General features: G+C 41.9%; 1 protein-coding gene across 3 annotated transcripts in view; it reads right to left on the reverse strand.

Moving 5' to 3' along the window:
- LMNTD1 (lamin tail domain containing 1) overlaps positions 1 to 19,179 on the reverse strand; it is a 209,421-nt gene that overhangs the window by 160,399 nt on the left and 29,843 nt on the right. The window contains exon 1 of one of the 3 annotated variants that reach the window (XM_068655856.1): positions 8,249 to 8,681. The exons of the other annotated variants lie outside the window; for them this stretch is intronic. The gene's annotated coding sequence lies outside the window, so the exon portion shown is untranslated. Of the gene's footprint in view, positions 1 to 8,248; positions 8,682 to 19,179 lie in introns of those variants that run through there. 3 annotated transcript variants of the gene reach the window in all.

Consider the following 19,179-nt stretch of genomic DNA (forward strand, 5'->3'; position numbering starts at 1 on the left):
AATGAGTATCAATTATGATGGGTTTCATTTTCCTCTGTATACAAAGAGTAACTACATCTGCAAGTCTCAAGGAGTTATTCTCATCAGCTATTTTTGCTTCCATTTTCTTTGATGTTGTCCTTAAAATAGAATAAAATAAGCAAGATATGAAACAAATCCCTGAGCTGATATGGAGCATAAGTACAAAAGCCATCCAAGGAATGGATGCAGAGGTCGACTGAAAAAGTAAGTGCCAGGTGAAAGAGAAACAGTCCACAACAAATCCTTCAGAGGTAAATGGGAACCCAAGCAGAATTCAATTTTCAGTTCAAGTCAGCAGTACTGCTGGGGAATGGCCTGGGATAGTTGTCTGCTACCCATATTTGAGACTGTAAGGATTAATTGTAAGGCTTTTTTTCCAGCTATAAGTGTATGGCTACATAAACAATTTGGAAAAAGCACGAATAGGACTAACCAAAACCATGATAGCCAATACACCACTCTATACATTAAAAAATTTGCTCAATTCAGTATTGCTAACTTATGTAGGTATATAAGAAAAATGATATTTCAGTAATATGCTGCTTTAATGTATTTTAGTTTTTTTGTTTGTTTTAAATCAGTCATCATTACACAATTTGAATAAAGTCTATTTTGGACTTAAGAACAGTATACTAAGGAAGCACAGTAGGCCAGCCTTTACCTATTGCTCTTAATTGGTTAGGCATTACACCCCAGAAACCTTGAAGTCTGAACAAACGTCTATGCTACTTTTAGATTTATAAAACATCCAGACCTTAAAAACCTGAGTTTAGCTCACAGCTCAGAAGCTGAGATACTGTACTGGACCTCTCCCCTGCCTTGAATTTCAAACCTTGTTTGCATTTCTGCTAGCATGCTCAACTATTATGTTGAGTGTCTTATATCTCGGGTAATGAATGAGCCTAAAGTGACAGGAACACAACTGATTGGGAGGTCTTGAAGCTCTACCTGAAAGGAAGCAGGACCTGCAAAGCCCTTCCTTGATCAGTGATGTGCAGGATATCATCCTGTTGGCACAAGGTGCAGGCACTCAAGATGGATTCAAGAATTCAGAGAACACATTCAAAAAGTTTTAGCAATTTCAGCTGCCCCACTGTCAAACTTTATCCAGAATAAAAACTTTCTTGTTAAGTCTCTAGTTTCCCTAACCCTCCTCAGTTCATTTTACAATATTCCATAGTTTGATTAGGTTTTGAAATCATTTCAGCAGGAGAGAAATAAGATGAACACTATCCATTAGCTTGTTTTATGACAACATAGCTGCCTGGCTATAGCAGTTTTGTCACCGTGTTGCTTACTCTAGTTGGACACTGTCCCAAGAAATAGTGGACTGAGTGTTAGTGTTGTCAATAAAAGTACAAGTGTTGGTTTTGTCTTCATATGAAAACATTTGACTTCAAAAATCAAAGCATCAGCTGACAAAGCCAGGCGGCAGTAAACTTCAGGTGTTTAATTCTTCAAATTTAAGTTCTCAGATCTGAAGTTTCAGACAATCGGAAGTGCCATTGTGAACTCCAAAAACTTAGGTTTTGCTCCAATCTGTAGGAGAAAAAACATTGTATGGAAAATAGGGTATGGAAAACAGGTGTGCCACCACAGTGCTAGAGCCACAGCACCTTTTAAATGCTTGAGGAACATCAGTCCAACAGCTCCAAAAGCATTCAGGATCAAATTATGTCCAGCTTCTCTCTAGAAGAAGGTACCTCTTCTGGAGGTATGGATAATACCAGGCCCAATTCTCAACTAATCTATAATCCCAACAAAATTTTTTGCTCCTTTCTACCCACAAGAAAACAGATGATGTGGAAAAAGGGTGCCAAGGGGACAAGCAGAGCACTATAGCTCAATATATAACATAGTGATTTACTTCCAAAGACCCACAGGCACAGAAGGAAGAGTAATCAGCTTTGAAAGTACTCTTTGATATGCTACAAACCATCCAGGATCATGACTGTCTCCAGATACAGGGAGAAAAGTCAGCTTGACACCACATTTTGTCCTCTCAGCTCTCACTTCCCATTTTGTGACAGGAAATAAATAACTGAAATTAGGACCAGAGCCTCCAGAAGGACAAAAAATATGCAGTCTTCATATGAACAGCAAGTACACTGGAAATGTCCACTACCAATGAGCTGTTGATCCCAGTAAGACCTAGACTTGTATTAAAACAATACACAAGCACTTAATGAATTAAAGAATAGTAAGGGATTTAGGATCTAGTCAGAGCAGCATTTGTCAGGACCCTAAAGTGTGCACACAAAAAATATCAACAGGGCTGACTTCAAATCAAATGCAGTATACTTTAGAGGGAGCATAAGAGGCCTGGAGATTACAGCAGTGAGTGAACAGCCTGACTTGAAGCCCTCACACCCACTGTCCTTGTCAGTTCAAGCCACTCCAGGCTGCATGTGCCAGCAGCACCATAGGATCACTAGAGCATGCAATAGGCTATGCCTTGGTTTAGCCATTTGAACAGCAGGAACATTGTTAACTCTCTCGGAGAGGTTGGCCACGGCAACTACAGTGCTTGCACACCACCTTCATCCTTTGATTCAAAAATACAGGGAAAAGTATGACTATTCTTCAGTGTTGCATCCAATCAAGTATTGCAAAGCTTAAAGTTAAGATATTTTAAAAAAAGGCATCTACAGAACAATTTTCTCTCCATGAAAAATAAAATATCATTTCTCACTGATTTTAATTTACTAAAGTCTTTTCAAGTCATGCATCCTGGTCAAAATTTAAGATTCTTTCTGTCTAAAAGACGTCATTTACTGAACTTTATATGAGCAGAAGAATGCTGTTACTGACTGATTCAGAAGACTGTTTATTAGTGTCTAAAATGTTAGTATCCTGAATTTATTGTGGTATTTTTTGCCATCTAGGACAAAAATGCTAATTTATAACAACAGGACAGTCTTACACTACTGCTTAAAAAAAATATATTATTCCTCCAGTGGGGGAATCGTTTACAAGATGCACAGTGCCATTGATGTTAGACTCTAGTCCCCCTACATTTTAACTGCCTCAGCCATGCCATGACCTGTTATTGTGTTACCTTTGGCTGCACTGTGTGATGTAAACCCTTTGTATGTGAGGAACGTCACTAACAGTAACAAAACAATCCACTAAAAAAAAATATATAGCTAAAAGCAGAAGTTTAAAAACAGAGCAAAAGCAAGCTAGAATGCATCGGGTTTTTGTTGTTGTTGTTCTTGTTGTTTGTTTGTTTTCATATATTACTGACTTTTCTCAATCCTGCAAGTCAAATTTAATCCTATTCACCAGAGTTGCACTCAGACTTAGCACACATTATCAAACTTAATATATACACACAACTTGAGGACTGAGAAGGCTAATTCTTTCAAACCCGAGGTGATCCCCAGTTGTTACTTATTATAATTTAAAATGGGATCCCACAGATTCCACTTGAGAAAATGTCCCAATTCTTTATATCAGCCAAGGAACATTCAATAGAAGACCAATCAAGACATGAGCTCTATTTATGTAAGGCTTTCGATTACAGAATCTAGCTGAGCTCTATTTTGGTCCCCATTAGTAGTTAGGGCAACTGACAGGCCCCAAACATCCCTGAAGGTGCTAAAAAACCCAAGAAGCAGATGCTAATGCTACAGCTTTCACTGGGTGCATCCCTGATGACAGTCTAAAAAAGTGAATGGTATGAGAGTTACAATAGTACCCTTACCAGAATAAAGATCTTCCAATTCTAGGAGATACCCTCTAGTGATTACTTGTACCTCTGTAAAGCTATTTTGAACTTCCAGAGTGCTTAAGAACAGCTTTAATATACTGGTGAATCAGACCAAGAAGCTATTTAGCTGCAGGGACTACTGGAAAGCACATATAAATGATCTTTTCCCAGGGAAACACACTCTCAGATTCTCCATTTTCCCCACACACAGGGGGATGTTTTCAATAGTCTCTTGGTGGTTATTACATGAAAAGCTCCTGAGCACTGTCAGGCACTGTTTGAAACAAGCATAAAGGAAGTAAGACAGATTGCTATACAAAGTACTAATCTGTAGTAAGACCTGTGGCTGAGCTACAAGCTATAGCCAAGACCACTATACTATGTTTCAATCCAGTCCCATTACAGCATAGGAGCTGGAAAGAAATGGCAGAGCTGCTGACCCAGTCTTGGGTTAGAGACACCACAGTTGTTCCTACTCCACTTGTTCCTAAAGCAAAGCCAATTTCATGTTGACAACATTAGCTTGCTGCTATGGAAGCAACACAACTCCACAACTGACGATATGCAGAGAACATCAAGCACTTCGAAGAGTGACCCTTACTAAGGGTTTATAGACTGAAGAGCTCACACCCTGGGAACCTTCCCCATGTCCCCAAAAATACTCAGCCATCCTTAACTCATGGTAAGTTACTTGAAGGGCTGGTTAACTGATTTCAGGAATACTGTGGTACTTGGCACCACAGTAGAGAGGGGCTCAGTGGAATGGGGAGCAATACATGTACTGTAGAGGCATTCACAGCATCCCCAGAAGTGAAGCTGGGCCTGACAGCTCTGAATCCTTGACAAAGCCTAAATCAGAGGAAAAACGGTTTGACTTTCAACACCCATGGAGAATCTATGGAGTCAGCAGTTAGGGAAAAACATCCCTGCTGGTACGTAGAACAATTCTGTTCTGAAAGTCCCTTAAAGTCAATAAACACAGCATCCTAATATGCTATTTTCTGAAGAGCTTCTCTTCAGGGAAGAAGGGAAGTGACTCATGAGCTCTGAACAAGGGGCCAAGCACAAAGAGAGGTTTCAGAGAGAGCAGGCACCAGCAGCTAACCAGCCTGTCGCTCGCATGTTCTCATTAGGAACACAGCTTTTAACAGCTGAGGTCTCAGTGCTGTATCTTTCTTCATGTTATTAACATTACTCATGCTGACTGCATGTTAGCTATGCTGCAGGAATTTGTGTGACTCTGCTATTCACCTAACAGTTCCTTTATATCAGATCTGTTTCATATAACTCTGTATTTGGACCTCAAGTCCAGGAACCACTGGTACAGAAACACTCGGTAAAGGCAGGGAACTAAGCATAACAGATCACATATGGGGTGTGTTAGGACAGTGTGACCAGGGTCAGAAACAGAGCAATCTCCCCTTAGATCTGGTCAAAAAAGTAGTTTAAAAACAATAAAACACCTTTTCTTGTACACGAGATTATATATCACATAAGCAACTATTTTCTATCTAGCTGCAGGAGACCCACAACTAAATATACAGTTCTGCTTACACAGTATTTTTGACCCCCTGCCAGCATAAAGAAAATATTCCCCATGAGGATCAGCCCCATATAGGCACACATACGCTGTGTAATGCAGTAGTGGGCAGAGGGCCCTAAGCCACTCTAAGATATCTGGTTCTACCTTGCTACCCACAGTGCTAACATGCAGAACATCTCACCTGGAAGTGGTTATGGCTTTCATGGTTATATAGGGGGAACACACCATGGACTTAGCCAGCACAGCCAGAGCACCTGGGGACACAGCTCACAAGCTTCTGGTGTCTAAGCTGCATTGCTCAGCCCTAGCTCAAATGCCTCTGCCCCAGAGAAGCCCACAAGGCAAGGCAGAGCAAAAATTCAGAGGTCCTAAGCATTAAATTAAGTGTACACACATTGGCAAGGGGGATTTTTTCTCCAAAAGAAAATGACTCATCAACAACCTTCCCTAAGCCCCATTCCTACTAGTATAAAATCAAGGCAAAAACTTTTCAGTGTGAGCAGCCGGCAGTCTGTTCTTCCTTAGTCTATGCATTGTTTGCCATTCAAGGGCTTCCCCACTCCTCCCCACCCCAGCCTCAAATATCTATTTCTTAGTATACTTCTTGGACATAGATGGGCTCCAGTAACTTATTAACTAGATACAAGATATGCCGTGTACATAAAGAGTCACTTTGCCTGGGGCCCAGGGTACCATTGTAAAAGGTAGGGAGAGCCTGGAGAAAAGTTCAGAGGCATAGGATCAGAAGTATAGGATCAGAATAAGATCACAGAATGTAGGGTAGCAAGAAAAGGGAGTTGCTGAGCTGCAGTAAGAAACCCATTAGAATGCAAAACAGACTCTCAGAGGAAGTCATAGGTAGTTGATGAGAGGTAGGAATATTTTTTCCCCCTTACACATCACTGAAAATTGATTTGGACAAAGTGAAGAGAAAGACAAGGCCAGATTCTCCCCCATGCAATACTTCTAAAGAAATGCATTGAGGAGTCCTGGACAGAGCTGAGTCAAAGATACAGCTGCTGGAGGTAAGTACTTGAAACGTTTAAGAACATGAAGTCTAAGCAAGATTCAGCTTATACATCTGGGAACACACAAGCGCAAGTACACAGCATTAAGTGCTTTTCTTGAAGACATCCCTTTGGGTAGCACTTGAGGTAGCATGTTGCTACAAACATATCCCTCACTCACTTCAGATTTGGTGGATAAAAACAATACAGTGCCTCTGACTCAGCAAATTAAGTATATCCCAAATGCTGAGCATGCAGGTAACTTTGTTAAAGGCATCTGGGATTATCCTCTAGCTCTAAGTAGTATAGGGCTTCAGTCCAAATCAGCATTATTTCTATAGAATCATTAAAATGGGTTATTAAACATATTCTCATATTTAAGAAAGTTTGAACAAGCTGAGAAAGGATCAGTGCATCAATGGCTATTGAACAGTGACCCAGATACAACAACCTCTGCCCTAGAAAGCCCTGAAGCAACAGCTTGCTAGGAAGAAGGAAGGTAATACAAGGGAAAGAATGGCACTCTCTTGCTTTAGCCTTTGCTAAGCAGCTGCTACTCAGCAACACCAGAAGAAGGTTCTGCACACAATTTCATCTAAATCATTAAGTACTCCTCTAGCACCTGTAAAGAAATGTATAGTCTATGTATTCTCCCTCTCTCTCCTGATGAGGGAAATCCTTACAAAGACACCACTAAACAAAGAATATGTTTCAGCAAACAGGTATTTTTCCCAACAAAAATACCTGCTGCATGTATGCTTACCTGTTCTGGCAGAGAACAAGAATTACATCTCATTTTACCTTAGTCACCCCAAGCTGCCAGTGGCAGGTGCCTCACAATGAATGGCAGAGGCAAACAATAATAATCAGCAGGTAAAGACAAGCAACAGCTGCATTTTTAAATTCTTGTGACTAACAGGCACAAAGGGTGGTGAGCTGCTGTCAAAATTCAGTCTTCAGCCACGTGCCTGGATGACAGAATGAGAACGTGACTTTGCTACTTTCTTCATTATTGCCTAGAGATAGTGGAAGCATAGCAGGTAGAAGACTCAAAAGAAAACACGCAGTTTCTTTCTTTAATGCCCATGCGTTGATTCCAAGCTCTAACAAATAATTACTTAGTTCTGTCTTGGCTTCAGGGCAAAAATAAAAAAATAAAAAAATCTCACTTATTATTCCTTGGTGAAGTGCTTTTCAATTATTTCTACACTTCTTTCTTTACTTGACCTCTGTTAAATGATGTGGATGCAAAGAAAGAATATTGTTTAATACAGAGTAAATTGACTACAGAAAAGAGAACTGCTTGAGCATTAAAGTCTTTTCATCTTGCACCTAAGACCTCCATAAAAGTATTATGACAGTCAAAGTCAAACTTAATTTCTTCTCTCCCCCCACCATCCCTCAAACCCTTTAGACTTACTCCATTCAAAGTTCCAGTTATTTTATTCCAAATTTCTGCTCTCTCACCATCTCTGATGGACATCTAAAATCTGCATACCTTTCCCTTCAGACAGCAGCAAGCCTGACTGACCCCTACACTATCAGAGCAGAGTGCAGGTCTCAAACCCAACAGCCACATCCAGTGAAAAAAATCCAAAATATTTTTATGCTTAAAGCAGGTCTGGTGTTTACAGGTACTAGCACAGGATTCAGAAATCTGTGGGTTTCAGGAACTGTATCACTTTTGAAAGCAGTGCTGTGCATTATTTGTTGCTGCCAAGAATGCTACTAGGACGGAAAACAAATCCAATCCAGACTGAAAGCCACTTGGGGAAAAATCCCAGAAAATTAGTGCTGCTGGACTAATGAGTATTTCATTGTCCTAGAAGAAGGAAAGGAAGAGAGCCGCAATGCCGTTTAAAACAATTTTAAGGATTGACTTCTTCAACCTCAGTCTGTTTCATATTTTAGTACTCCGACATTCCCCTCCCCCTCTCCCCTTCCTAGTTCAAATGCTTTCCTTACTTCAGACACCTAGCTGAAACACTTCACATGCATATCTCCCACCAACTCTTCTCTGGCATTGCTGCCCCTACATCTTTCAAGTCTTGAGAGAGAGCCTGAAGACAGCTTCAAAGCTGCATCAGCTGTGGATATGTAGTAGAGCTTCTCTTCTCAGTTAGAGTCTCTTCAGAGAGCTGCAAAGAACTCAGTTTCCTCTTGCATTTTTGCTTCAATTACTTGGTTCTCTTGCTGTGGACCAACTTTCAGGGGGTTGGCAGTGAGAACTTCCACTATGAAGCACGGACACAGCTCAGCAGCAACAGCAGATCCTTCTCACCACTAGCTGCACTGGAGCTGGTAGTCAGACTAGTTGATAACATATCAGGGTGAGCCTTTACAAGTGGTACTGATTAGTGGACTTGCTACTAGCCCCAGCAAGGCCAAGGATTCAGTGAGAATCTGCAGCAGCCTGGCCCCACAGGAGGCCACCACCCCACAGGTGAGAAATGAGCTGGACCTGCAAGGAGGCCTCTGATACTTGCATCCGCCTGTACATTTAGCAGATCTCCAAAGCTGTCAGCAGACTACCTTTCACCAGCACTGAAATCACATATATGCCAGTTTACTGCAGCAATTGGGAGTATGAAATGAAGAGGTCAATAAGGACTCTAAGGGGAATTCCTGACCAACAGTATTTCTTGTGTGGGCTAAAAACTGATCTGAAAATCTTTGTCACAAGGAAAAACAGCCTCAGGGCTGCTTTAAGTTGCATAAACTACCACACCAGCAAACAGTACGAGTGCGGTGGTGTTTGGATTCACCTTCTCCTGTCACTCCTTTCACTCAGACCTATTTTGGGAGATTTCCATAGAGGTGAGTTAAAATGCATGAGTGGAAGGAGATTCTCAAAGCAGGCCTCAGTGGCCATATGGTATTTACTATTTAATCACAGACGAGACTGTTTGCCAGCCTGTAGCTTTCAAAATGCATTACAAGTGTGCCAGAAAATGTTTCTGCAGCAAGGCAAAGCATCACGTTGCTTTGATAGCTCTCCTTTCCACTTTACTGAAGGGTTAGTCAAGGGTTGCACCTCCATGCCACCGATATAAAATAGGATTAGCTACTCTGAAGTCTTTACTGTAAATATACAACCCAGTATACACCACCCCAAAAATTCTATAGACCTAGATCTATAGCCTGGTTACCTTCACATTAATAAAGGTAATTTGTAAGGAAATGAAGTAGCCTCCATATAAAGTAATTGCAGAGAGGAGTAGAATCATCTTTTCCTTTCGCTCTATAGTATTGGTTTTAGAAACATACCTTTTAGGGTATTAACTATTCTTAACCACTGAATTAACCAATTTATAGAAATATGAATATCTATTAAAAAGTCTAACGGGTCAGTAGTTCGTCTACTGGTAACATCCTTCAAAAAAACCTGCATTGCATAATAATCTTTTAAAGACCTTAACACACAGCATGCCTGCACTACTTTACACATGTAATTACTACATTACCAAGTTCTTAGAAAGCTCCCCCTTTTCTCTGGAGAGAGATTTAATCATTCGGTGATTTCCTTTCACTCAAACACACAAGTATCCTGGGAAGCATTCTTATCTTCTTACACTACTTGATATGGTTTATAATTTCCCACTTTATCTAGCTGAGTAATCTTTCCATGAGCTATTAGTTTCTCATTAAGTCTGTTTCCAAAAAACAAGAGCCTGTTCCCACCTGCTGGATCAAGCAAGCAAGGATTGTTGCCCATCATTTCTCAGGCTTTTAGACACAGCAGCCCACCTGGGCCTCAGCAACTCTCACCCTCCCCTGTCTGGGCAGCAGTCCAGCCTCTGGGTGGGATGGGGAGAGGAGACCTAGTCAAAAACGTTGAAAGCAGACACTGACCCTCACTCCCCAACCCCATAGGTGCTGGGATCCTACCAACAATAAGGATGGTGTTTTCCCCTTCTTCTACCCCACAAACACACACTGTTCCAGCTACTTACCCATATGCTATTTACCACTTCCATAATGGTGACAAATAACCCACAAAGTCTGGGCCAAAAATAAGCCCAAAACTCTTTAAATCCCTACAGTATCACAACCTGTTGCAATCTAGGAAAAAAAAAAAAAGTTAGTAACTTGTCACATAGGGACAGAACACTCCAAACCCACTACAGCTGGTGCTGTACCTGCACCCACACACCCTGGGACATTTCTGAATCATTACAGGACACAGCAGAGGTCAAGACCCCCCAGTTGGGATGTGCTAGCTTGGCTCTAACAGCCGTTGAGGTCACCCTCCTTCCTTGCCCCCTCTCCTCCCAGTCACACACTTATCAATGCACCCAAGGTCCAGACAAGTTTATGTTTGACCTGTGCGTATCTGCATGAAGGGTCAAAGCCTACTGGTTGCATAATACCCCACGATCAAACCAAACAGCACACTGCAGTGTTCTGGGAAGCTCAAAACACCCCAGCAACTGCTCACTGAATGCTTCTGCATTTCCAAGATGCATGGACACATGCATTTTAACTGGTGCACTTAGGCAGCAGATATCAGTTGGTGGCTTTCCATCTCCACAGTTGCTCATGACATGCATTCAGTAAGCACACTCCCTGTTCCTGTAGGAATATACAAATTTGCTGCTAGCCTGAAACTTGGTGAAACACCATTTGCTTGCAATTAATCCCCACTGCAGTATTAAAATAGCTGATTGCTGCTATGGGGGAGCTGCTATTTACTTGGGAGCTTAATTCACGCTACAGTGAGGTCACAGGGAAAATTTTTATCAGTTTAAATTGGCTTTGGATCAGGCCACTTGCTCTCTACTGTAAGGGCACTCATTTCCATAGTGAGCTCTTGTTACCACCACAAAGACACCCATGTCATTAACTAGGCTTGAGAGTCAAACTGTATCTGCTGAACTTCAAAGACACAGGAATTTGGATGTTACAAAACTTATGGTCAATAGCCCTGGCAGAGTTGCTATTGCAACTTGGCTTCATCAATGATGTCACTCTCAGCGCAAAGATAATAACACAGAAAGGATATTTCAAATTTTTCCTCCCAAGCAGATGAGCAGACAGCTGCAGAAAGCACTGAGAAGTCTTTCCTTGTTATCCCTGAGGCATGAGAGAGAACAGTCAAAGTAGAATATCCTTCACTGCCACGAGGAGACAACTGTGCTCCAACAGACCTCATGCTTGTTTTAAGACTTCGGGCTGCAATTCAGTCTTACAACAGAGCATTTAAAGCTCAGACCTCCTTTGGTTACTAGAAACAGACTATCCTCTTTGAAGAATTTGGGGAAAGGGGGAAGAGCGGCACATGTATTCACCACAGTTGATCAATTTTAGGTTTTAGGAAAGTGATCACATCATAAAAGTATCAGTAAATATTTAAATAAGGGTTTCTTTACACTGAAAAAAAAACCTTTTTTTTTTTTTTTTTAAGCTACAGAGTAATGTTTGAAGTGTTCTGATCTTACCAGGGAAACTGTTGACTTTGGGAGTTAATAGCCAATATAATATTAAGTACACATTTACAGCTCATCAGGAGGAGCACACCTGCTGATCAGAAATATGATGTAAAAGAAGAGTTGTTCATGAATTGTGGTCATTTGCCTCCTCAAATTTCCCTATTGACGCACAAGATCAGAGTCCCTGCAAAGAGAGCCAAGCCTACTTTCCCTGAATCAAACAGCAAAGTCGGTTTTATTTGAGAAAGCCAACCAGTTTGGGAGCATAAGTCTTGCAAATTATCTTCCCCAGCATGGAATTCATTTTACCCCTGCCAGAGCTGCTTACCCCAGACTCCCCCAGCATAGTTAAGTGAGAATTAAGTCTATAGCATGCAGTTCATCTCACCTGAATGTACATGACAACTGATCAAATTAACTTCATGTTTGACCATTTCAAAGGTGTCACAAGGACCAATCAAATGGTAACAAATAATGGGAAGAGAAACTGGACTAAAGCTTGTTGAGAAAACTATGTTTGGTACTATCCAGTCCATTGAATTTTACATAGCTGCAGTGGCTAGAAGTAAAACACAGTCTTTGGCCATGTTCTGTACTTAGGGCACACCTATAAATAGCAAGTCAATGGACCACAGCAATAATTAACTGATGCAGGCATGTCTCAAATATACAGAGCGTGTAGAGCTGGCCTGAGGACAGCTTTTAAGGTTTTGCTATCTATTGTGGTTGCATGTTGGAAACCAAGCAAGAGCTTTAGATAAACTATTTCAATAAAAGCATTTCAAATAGCCATTAATGACGGATGGGTTGATTCTTTACCATTCAGGTCATTCACATAAGTGATGAGTACATCTTCTGTAACTCAAGAGCCTAGAAGCAGTAGAAGTTTGCCTCTTTAGTGGAAATAAGCATTATAGAAGCTATCATCTCATCCATAACGCATTACTAGAAAAGGTAGAAGCATTGATCTTGCTCTTGGAAAAGCTAATTATTGAGAGAAAATCTTCTCTCAAGCTATTTATAAACACACTAAATATATCTTTCACCTACATATGCATTCATACATGAATAAGCAAAAAAGTTTAGGTGATCCCAATTCTACTGGCAAAAAAAATACACAATTATAGCAAGTTTCCAAACAACATTAGTCTGCATGATGGTAAATTTGGACATTATATCAGAGCCTGTAATGAGACCAGGTTAATATAGTCATTGCAGTTCTCAGTCTTGCATTGCACTGAGATATTAGGATAATCCGTTGTCAAAAAGAAACATCTGACTAGATGAAAGCTTAGAGCAGGCACACAAATCATGAGCTGACATGGCATATAACAGGTCCAGTGCTATTGACAAAAGATTCTGATCTATTCCCTCCCATCCATCCTATAATAAGCAATCCTTCATATCACAAGGATTTATTTGTCTATGAAAAGGCCATATACCATTATGCATTTATGGCATGTCATTTACTAATAGATGGCAATCTGGGAGGCAAGCATCATAGACTGCTTAATTTATCATTCACTATCTCCTACTGTTTCAAGAAAGTTTTGGTTTTATTTCTCGAGTTGTTAGCTTTGTTTCCTAAGGAAATAAAACTTAAGCTACTTATTAACAGATGCACACATGTATGGATAGATATGCACGCATATAGCCCCCCCCTCACCTCCAGTAGTTTTTGAACTTACTAATTCCAAACAAGTTTTTACAGAACAGCAGAATTATTAAACTCAGTGCTCATACAGAAGCATTGAAAAAAGCAAAACTAGTGCCTGAGGGAAGGGCTACAATTATTAGTCACCACAGAATCAGCTCAGGCTGCGTGACAAAGCAAGACTAAGTTCTACTGCTGTTTCCCATATTTAAGTTACAACTGAGAAGATAAACTTGAGACATGATGAGTTCCTAAAAATAACTCTGGGATTGCTTATAGAGAAATCACTTGAGTTTGTTTTTTTTTTGTTTTTTTTTTTTCTACTTGCAGATTCTTGTATTCTTTTTCAGGGGAAGCGTAAATCTGTTTAGGGCATTTAAGTGTGTTGATGATCATCTTTTATGGCCTCTCAGATAAAGCTCATGGATCCACTAAGACTGATGTACTGCGACTTGTAAAATAACTTACCTCATGCAGACTTCTTCTATCTGCAGTGTGAGGCTAGAAGTTTCAGGAAGGAAAGAAAGGAGAGTTGCACTATTTCCTACAATGGTTGAATTAGAAATATGACTGAGCAACCTCTTCAGTAGTGTTTCAGCATTTCTTGTTGTTAATTTTATTGTTTCAGTTGTGATCAGAAGCAACCTTAGCTTTGATTCATACCCTCTTTTTAACAAGTATTTTTAATAACCGCCCTTTCATATCTTGACCAGATATCTCTAATGTTTTGTTGTGGAATAGGTTACAGAAAGGGCTTTGATCATAGCAACCTCTTCCCCTCCTCCCTACCCCAAAAAGGTCTGGTAAGCCTGGCCTCAAGACTAAGTTGTTGTCCAATTCCAGGCAGCAGTACACTGCTTCATAAACAGAGCACCCTAATCAGGTTTGCTCCCTTAAAAGCAATTTAAGTAGGATTGTTACCTTTTATTTTTGCTATGTTAGAACAGATAGATTCTTCTTGGCAACATTTCAAAAAACCATTATTTGTCAGATACTTTCAAATAAGTTTCCTTACTGATGTTCTATTGAAGAGAAATAACCTTTCAAATGGACATCTATTAACTTTCAGAGACATTATTTATCTGATAACAGAATTGATGCTTTGCTAATTGACTGCTAGCATAATGGATTCAAGAGAAACCCATTGGAGCATCACAAGAACAAAGGACACATGGCTTCATAATAATAAAACATCATTCTTGGACCTTTTCAGACTTACCCAAACTTGTATATTCCAGAATAGCAAGACATTTAAAACTTGTTAGCAAGATTCACTGGGCCACAAGACTTCTCATAAGTTTTCATGAGGAACATTTTGTCCTCCTATAAAAAGAGGAGCCAAAAACTTATTGGCCTTCTGTTTGGCCTTTTTCCCCTACATAACAATGAAATGTGAATGGTAATTTTCAACACTTTGTTTAATACTTCTGTGTCAGTTTTCAAAAAAACAGGTTGTTGATTTGGAAAAACTAATTCTATTCTCTTAAAAACAGGGAGCTACAAAGTACTCTTTTCACACCTTTTTTTTTTTTTTTTTTGGAAAGGCAGCCCCACAAGTCTGCCAGGTATTAATGTGACTGTGTTAGGGTCTTCAGGGCACCTGTGGCCTTCATGGCCCTTGCTGGCCTCACCTGGACCCCGCATACTCACTCACTGTCTGTGGGGCCCCATCCATGGCAGCTCAGCCCTGGAGCTTCAGTCCTCGCTGAAGCTGTGGTGCCAGCACAACTGTGCCCAGCCCCATTCCAATATACTGACTGGGCTTACCCCCCCACCCCCCCAAAAAAAAAAAAAAAACAAAAAAAAAAACAGACCTACATGGTAGCCTTATTTCCAATCTCACTTCTGACCCTGTTGGCCCGATAATCTTTGTACCTCCATTTTAAGTAGCCCCAGCTCCAGCCTGCTGTTCCTGACAAGACTCTCCTTGGACAGCCCCCACACCTGACTCATCAGCTCCCCTTGTTTGGGACCATTAGTGTCACTAAACTTGGGACTAGCCTACTATTGTCACCATTCTCCAGAGCACAGTCCTGCATTACGAGGCTCTTGTACGGCCTGTGCCAAAGTCACCCTCAGTCTCAGCCCACCTTCCCTGCATGGAGTAGCCTGTCAGGCTGCTCTGTGACATCAAGTTGAGACTAAAATACAGGAATTTGTATTCTGACCTGAACAAGATCATATTAAACATCCAGAGAGAAACACCTTTCCCCTTGGATTTACTCCCATGCTGCAGACAGCCCACCTGCCTGGCCACAGCTAGTCAGTGTTGTAGCAAGACTTGCTTTAGAGCAATTAAATGCTGCTTTTGAAGGCCTAAAGTCAGTAAACACTGCATGCAGAGAGGCAGAAAGTACACAGGCTTTGGAAGTTCAGACCAGCATTGCACCCACTGTCTGATATCACTACTTATGAATAAATGAACTGGACAACTTGAGAGACACAGGAAGCCTACTTGAAAGTACTTGGGACTAAGGAAACAGCAAGGTATAAGAATGGAAGCAAAAAGAGCTGATTTCTCAAAATATCATGAGTCAATTATTTATATGCGTTAATGGAGAGGGCAAACAGCAATATTTCCATTTCAGCATCAGCACACACTTGAGGTGCTGTGAAAAACCACCAGAGGTGTGAAACAGCTGTCAGACGTGTTGTGAAAGACCAGGATTAAATACCCTTCTCCACCAACAGCCTTAGACCGAGCATAACAATCATCAATCAGTCATGCAAAACCCACAGACAGTTTATTCCAGGAAAGAGTCCTTAAAGATGCCAGGATTGCTTGGCAATGCATACAAACAAAATCACATGGATGATCTGCCCGCAAAGGAATATTAATGTTATAAATGAGGTCTCAACTCAATCTGAATTTTGTAATATTTATAAAAGAAATATTTCTAAAAGGTATAAAAGGCAAGTAAACAGCGCTGGGTGTGCGGGGAGTCTACGCTCCACCAACACGCACACACAAACATCAAACATTCTAAATATACAGAACATTGCTTGACATACTAAACCCGAGTATGCCTATACATATGTACAATCAGGAAAGGCAACAAACAATCCTTTAAGTTCCATGGCTTAACAGTCTCCATTTTTCATTCCTTTTCTTGATTACTAACAAGTCTCCATTTTCCATTCCTTTTGAACAATATGTCTCGCTTTAAGTTGTCACGCAACTTGGTCTTCAGGCCTTATGTATCCCGTTCTTCCCGGATCGAAGAAAAGCATATCCATCTCCTTTTCAAGGCCAATAGGCCTGAGTCAAAAGGCACGTTCAGGTCACCCGGGGGCAGAACAGCAAAAGCCTTCGATGGCTGTAGCAGCAGAGGGGCCCATGGCGTAGCAATCGGATCAGCAAAGGAGCCCGCAGCTCCCTCACTATCTGGCAAACCACACGTGTCTGACTGTGGCCCCACATGGCTCTTTAAGGCCTCAGAGACTGCTCGCCAGGTGCCAAGCAATCCCACTGCAACCTTGTCGTTTTTAGTTGCAGAGTCCCACACCTGGGGCCAGTCCTCTTCAACATCTTCATCAGTGATCTGGATGAGGGCATTGAGTGCACCCTCGGTAAGTTTGCAGATGACACCAAGTTAGGTGCGTGTGTCGATCTGCTCGAGGGTAGGAAGGCTCTGCAGGAGGATCTGGATAGGCTGCACCGATGGGCTGAGGTCAACTGCATGAAGTTTAACAAGGCCAAGTGCCGGGTCCTGCACCTGGGGCGCAATAACCCCAAGCAGAGCTACAGGCTGGGAGATGAGTGGTTGGAGAGCTGCCAGGCAGAGAAGGACCTGGGAGTGATGGTGGACAGTCGGCTGAATATGAGCCAGCAGTGTGCTCAGGTGGCCAAGAAGGCCAACGGCATCCTGGCTTGTATCAGAAACAGTGTGACCAGCAGGGCTAGGGAGGTGATCGTCCCCCTGTACTCGGCTCTGGTGAGGCCGCACCTCGAGTACTGTGTTCAGTTTTGGGCCCCTCGCTACAAGAAGGACATCGAGGTGCTTGAGCGGGTCCAAAGAAGGGCGACGAAGCTGGTGAGGGGCCTGGAGAACAAGTCCTACGAGGAGCGGCTGAGGGAGCTGGGCTTGTTCAGCCTGGAGAAGAGGAGGCTCAGGGGCGACCTTATCGCTCTCTACAGATACCTTAAAGGAGGCTGTAGAGAGGTGGGGGTTGGCCTGTTCTCCCACGTGCCTGGTGACAGGACGAGGGGGAACGGGCTAAAGTTGCGCCAGGGGAGTTTTAGGTTAGATGTTAGGAAGAACTTCTTTACTGAAAGGGTTGTGAGGCACTGGAACAGGCTGCCCAGGGAAGTGGTGGAGTCACCATCCCTGGAAGTCTTCAAAAGACGTTTAGATGTAGAGCTTAGGGATATGGTTTAGTGGGGACTGTTGGTGTTAGGTTAGAGGTTGGACTCGATGATCTTGAGGTCTCTTCCAACCTAGAAATTCTGTGATTCTGTGAATTCAGTTTGGTTCCATATTTCAAACTCATAAACTGTCCAACTGTTAATAAGGAGAATAAGCTGTAAGGTTACCAGGACAGTCTTTGTTCCTAAGGACGTATGATTCCCCATAATGTGCAACTGCTTACCAGCGAGAGGCAGTTGTGTGCTCAGGTCCGCTTCTCTCAGCTCGAGCTTCTCTCCAGCTCCAGTGCGCCTGTTTCCAGCGACTTTCAGTACGAGCTTCTCTGAGCAGTTTGCTGAGTTTGGCCGAAGCTATCTTCATGAGGCGATCAAAGTGCCTGTTCCCGTCCTGGTCTCCGTTCTGCCAGCCAGTTCCTCTTCACTTCTTTTTCCTGCTTCTTTATTGATACGTAACTTCATCGTGTTGCCTTTTTTTCTTTTTTCTTTTTCTTCCGAGGGCAGTTCCCGCTCTTATACCCTTCTCTCCACAGCAGTTCTTTTCAAAACAGCTTTTCATTGGCCAAACAACTTTGAATGTAACAACAGCAGCAAACTCCCAGAAACATCCATGCCTTAACGGCTGGAGAACAAGAGAACCATCTGGAGAACAAGAAACCGGAGACTGCATGGGGTCTCCTGAATCACCCTTCTTTGTTCCCTCTAAACTCTTTTATATTCCTGATGGCCTCGTCGTTAAGAGTCTAATTTTATCTCAACCATGGGGCTTTCCAACCCCCATGGCCACATTCCCAAATCTCCCCCTTCTTTATTAATATCAACCATTTTCTCCACATGAATTACCACTCCATATATAACAGTGGCTTCTGCAAGAAATCAAGCTCTTGGAAAGCCACACAGGTCTGAATCCTTGCCTTTGTATGCTGTTTTTTAAACACTGCTGACATGTCCAGAACTGCTATGCCTCTATGGCTGTGCTGTACTCTTGTACCTACATGTCTGGCTGCTAGTCTGTGCCAGGCAGATAAGCTGTGAATGCTTGTGTCCTCTACTTAATATGTTCCCTGTCTGAAAGTGAGATACTCCCTGCCTTAGGTGCTTGTTGGCTAAACATCATAAGGTGCTTGAATTCTCTGCTAATGTCTGCTAGTGAAGGCAAGGAGTAGCACCTGCTAATTTTAATGCCTTGAGGAAATACCAGTGGTACTAAGGGTTCATAGAAGGAAGAAGCCAACAGAAGACTGCTGGGGTCTTCCTGTGGACAGTACTGTGGTTTGTATGTAACTTTGAATAGCCCTGCGTACTTCATGGGGAAATCAGTGCTCATATAAATGCAGTATGTGTTCCTTCTTTCATATCCTCTATGGCAAAAATCAGTGCTCCTCAATAACTGTTTTGATTCCAGCTATAATCAGGAGTAAACATAGCAACATGGCTGTGACTTCAGTCT

This window comes from Anas acuta, chromosome 1 (genome assembly GCF_963932015.1).
Source record: "Anas acuta chromosome 1, bAnaAcu1.1, whole genome shotgun sequence".
NCBI classification, from domain to species: domain Eukaryota; kingdom Metazoa; phylum Chordata; class Aves; order Anseriformes; family Anatidae; genus Anas; species Anas acuta.